Genomic DNA, 4,976 nt, shown 5'->3' with positions numbered 1-4,976 from the left:
ATATATTCAAAATAAAAAACGATGGTAAATTTGTGATGAGAAATGATTCCAGAAGACTAAACTGTATATCATTTAGCCACGGATTTCAAACTTGTCAAATCCTCTTCAACGTTGCAAACAACCTCTATTCATCCGGTCCTACTACCTAAACCCCACAGAAAAGAAAATTACAGGTCTCAACAAAAAGGAAACAAGATTGGCATCAAATCAGAATACTTAATTTTACTAATTTCAAGAGTCCCTTTAAGTCAACATAAGATTCTTGGTTGTCATGTTGATGTTAAGTCCAAATCCCATATTAGAGTACTGGTAGCTTTTTATTTTGCTTTCTCTCTTCTATATAATACCATATGTACAAATACTTGAAACAATAATTTCTCATAGTAACTAAATACTCTAGCAACCGAACTGACTAATCTATGTTCGGTATGGATGTATGGATGCAGTTATCTACTATCCAAATGAGTGGAATATATATATATGTTAATTTTCCGTATCTTCTGCACATATTATCCGCTAATAAGTAATTGGATTTATGATTAAAGAAATTGTTAGATGTATAAAGGTTGTATCATTTCACTTTAATTGCTCATCGTAGAACAAAAAGTCATGGTCCACCTCTTTTTGACTCTTCTACATCAATGTGAGTCATAATTCCTCATCGCATTAAAGATTTTTATTTCTGTGTAACTTTGATACTATATAGTATGATAATAATATACTTTGCCAATGTCATATGTCTGTTTTGGTGCCCATCATATACATGCAAAGATGCAACATGCAATCATGATGTTTCAATTCCCTCAAAAATTATTTCTAACTCTTACTCCTTTCCATCTGAGGCTTAATGGAAGGAACTGTAATAACTCTCTTAAGGAGATGTAATAGTTCTCTTATTTTATTTTTCTTTCCAGAAGTCATATATGCTTGACATTTAATTATAATAATACTGGAAACTATGTAAGAAATGTTATTTCTCACTCTTAAGTTTATACATAGGTGGGTCTATGGTTTCTTAATTCTTCACATCACATGCTTGCATATGATTGAATATTATTTTGTGTCAAATTTATTGTGCATTGGTCTAGAAAAGTAAAAAAAAACAGTTTTGGTATCTAAATCCATATGAGATAGACTGGCGTCGAATAGGTTGAACAGACTCATAATTATAACGAGATCTCAGGACAAATCTTGTAACACGACACTTGATAACGGAACTCACCATGTAAGCAAGTAAGCAACCGAAAGTACAAATACAACCCAAAAAAAGAAGGAAAACAAAAGAAGTTATATATATGGGAGCTAGCAGCCGACCCCTCCTTAAGGAAACATCTAGAAATATTTAAATAGGATATTTATAAATATAACGTGCGATATGTTGATCAAAATGCAAAATTGCAAGCCTTGAAACCTAAGCGCATCTACTAAGTTTATTTTACACGATTTGATTTATTTAATTTGTTATAACTTTAGAACTGCAGCGCAAAATACAGCTCTTTGATATTTTTTGTTTATCTGGTAGTATAACGGGCCATCCACGACACCGTTAAAAATCAAACGGTAAATGTTAATTCGTTATAAATAACGTAACTCACTTCGTCTTTCTCTCCTTCCACTTAGCTTGCAGATAGTAAGTAAGCACGCTCGTAGAGGAGTGAGCCATGGCTACACTCTCATTTTCAGTGAACACAAAATTTGGTTTACCTTCAACACTAGTCATCGTTACTGCCATTGGTCTCCTCCTTATTAAGTAATCCATAGCTCAATCTGGACATGTTTTTATGGTGTTTTATTCGTTTCACCAATCCACATCTGTATCTTAGAGATTTAAAGAAACAATATCTAACGCATACGAGTGATATCGATGAATGAATCGCATAACAACTTTTCAGGTTTTCAAGTTCCAGAGATGTGCTTCTAGCAAATTTTATTAATTCATATCGAATTCTCAAAGGTTTACTTTTCTGAAAAGTGATATAGTTACATAATATTAACATAATAAGTACCATACCTGCAAAATGAGAAAAATAAATGTTATTAATATAGTAAAATCAGTTCTTGAGAAATTTTCTATGATATTGAATGAAACATTGTTAAGCTAAGTGTTTTGTTATTTTGACCTTTTGATTATTCTACTATTTCTCTATTCGTTAGGATATATGTTTACAGTTCCATTTTAGAAATGCAAGGTAAACAAAAAAACGTGAATTATTTTTTACTTCGTAAAACGCAATGTAATTATATATTAAAAGTATATATATATGAAAATTATCCTCATTTAAGTGACTCATCTCAAACTCTGCTGATGTGTGTGTATCTAGGCCTATGTGTATATATGCTTCATTTGTGTTCCTTTGTAGTTTAATATCTCAGTTAAATATCTCACTTTAAATGCGTATGTCATTTGTGTTCCTTTGTAGTTTAATATCTCACTATGTGTATATATGCTTCATTTGTATTCACTTTGTAGTTTAATATCTCACTTTAAATGCGTATATATGCTTCCTTTGTGTTCCTTTGATGTGTTCTTTTGTTTATTATTATTGAGATCATGGAGCTGAAGCTTCTAAGTTTGAGAATACTCTTTATCATGTTTTATCAAAATCTCTTAAGATTTGAAAATGTTTTTTCTCATACTATATAATTTGTATAAAAATCAGTTTTTCTATTAAATCATCAAAAACTACTTCAAGAATAAAGAATACAAAACCTTTATATAGGAATGACTCTACAGTTAAATAAACACCATGCATTAATAAATCTATACTATATTAAAAGGAGAATATCCTCCACTCTAAAGCTGTCCACCTAGGATAATTAAATCAACCTATCATGGTTCTAATTTGACATGTCAGCTCACTCGAATTTTACACGGGCCTCTCATGTAACATGTTACTATTTTGTGTAAGCCCATCACCCAACTTCCCTTCCTAGCTTCCTCACGACCGTCGATATTGTTTCGCCTCTTCCATTTCTCCATATTGATTTCTGCAAATCCGTTTATTTGGAGTTACGACGATCCAATATCAAATCACTCAATCTTTCTTAACTCTTATCTTCATACGCGATTCTATCCTTCCACCTCCCTTAACTCCTATCTTCATAAGAGACATAGATAGGTCGATGAGGAGCTGCAGAGGCAGAGAGGAAGCTCAAAAAAAAAAACAGAAGAAGAGGCCTCAGAGCGAGACGAGTGTTTTCACAGAGAGAAGCCGCTAGAATGTGACAAGAGACAGCACTTCCTTGGGAGAAAAATCTGAGAAAGGATCTCTACACAAGTAAGTTCTCCTTTCTTTGTCAGATGTTACTTAACTATTTCTTAATATATGGAGAGCACATCAATCTATTTTGCTTTTATTACCTCTTTAAATTTTTGTTATCTGTCTAATCTTCACCGATCAAACATCTATGATTTGAGTTCTTTTGACTTGGGGGTATGAGAACATCTGAGAACGTTCTGATTTATTGCCATACAGAGATGAATCGACTGTGGTGAACTAAACACAACATTGGACGACCCTCAGCTTTCATCAGTGGCAGGTGCATATCAGTAATCAGCTCATTAGTTCACAGACTCTCAAGCCAATCCATAAAGGAACGTGGATTTCAGAATTTATTTGTCAAAAATACAGATAATCACATTCTGATTGCTGAAGCAGGAGCAATCCCTGTTTTGATTAACCTTTTAACCTCACAGGAATTCCGACCCAATACTTGCATCATCAGCCTCTCTATATGACAACAACATATGGCTGAAGTCACTTCGGTAGTTCAAGTCCTTAGATCTAAAACCATGGAAGCAAGATAAAAAAAGCAGCAGCGTTTGTGACGTCAAACATTTGGATGAAGCTCTCAAACGATTTACATCTATTCGGATCCAACTGCTTTCTCCCGTAGAAAAGGTACTATATGGTCAAACTAGTGCACTCTCTCTTTATATTTTAAACTAAAACTTCAGAATCTAATTTTAGTGGTTTATCTTTGTTTTATTGCAGTCATCAGCTGGGCAAGGTTAATTAACCACTCAGTTGAAACATAAGGATCTCTTTCGTGTTGATCGATCATAACCTGAGCTTTTTATAATTTTTCTTGTGAGAAGCCAATGGAGTATGGAAAGAAATTAACCAATCCTTAACACTTAATAATCAACTCGACTATCTCCCTCCTTTGGTTGTGTACGGTATTTTATTTATTTATGAAAAATATTATTCTGATTAGTCTAGACGTTTTCTTTACCATGTCACTGTATGTTATATGGTTGCACAGAGGCTTGGTGACTACCTGATTGAATCAGGGCTCTGAAACTCAAGCTGCTGCTATGTTCATGACACCAATATTGTCTTCATATTGAGAGGAAAACTATTTATATTATGAAATGTGATCGGTCATTTTAATATTCAAACTATGTCTTACCTTCTATCATGTTATGGATCTCGGGATTGTATGATTCTAAAGCATTCTGGTATTGTCTCCATTTGTGTCAAGTTGAAAATATTAATTCGTGGCAGTGTCATACCATAGCTTTTATGGAGTTTATGATTAGTTTTGGAGATTAATCTTTTTTTGGTGTGTGAAAACAAAAATCTTTCTGCGAATCCCAATGTATAATTGATTCACTTAGACACTAAGACACATGTAATTACGTTACAACTAACAAGTACTCTCTGTACATCAATTCCATTGAAGAAAGAAAAAAAATCATAATTGTACCAATTCTCAGACAAAACCATTGAAAAAGATATTTTACCTTTCTTCCTACTATCGTTACATACTTAGAGCATCTCCAACTCATTGCTATATTCACCTCCAAATGCTATAATAGAGTACTCTATAAATAGAGGAAAAAATAGCATTCCTCTATTGTAGAAGCATACTTTTTTTATTTCTAAACAGTTCTTTAATTTTTAAATTTTTATAATTATATCAAAAACAATTATTTTTATAAGAAAATACAGTTTTTATAAACATAAAATGAC

At 32.6% G+C, this 4,976-nt stretch overlaps 1 long non-coding RNA gene across 1 annotated transcript; it reads left to right on the top strand.

Annotated features, from left to right (window-relative positions):
- The first annotated feature begins 2,904 nt into the window (after positions 1–2,904).
- Positions 2,905–4,531, top strand: LOC130508015 (uncharacterized). The gene is made up of 3 exons (XR_008942671.1): positions 2,905–3,278; positions 3,477–3,902; positions 3,996–4,531. It is a non-coding gene; the product is annotated as an uncharacterized LOC130508015 (long non-coding RNA).
- Positions 4,532–4,976: the final 445 nt, after the last annotated feature.

Source organism: Raphanus sativus, chromosome 1 (genome assembly GCF_000801105.2).
Source record: "Raphanus sativus cultivar WK10039 chromosome 1, ASM80110v3, whole genome shotgun sequence".
Classification (NCBI taxonomy): domain Eukaryota; kingdom Viridiplantae; phylum Streptophyta; class Magnoliopsida; order Brassicales; family Brassicaceae; genus Raphanus; species Raphanus sativus.
The sequence above is the reverse complement of the archived record's forward strand: the minus strand, read 5'-3'. Positions and strand labels throughout refer to the sequence as shown.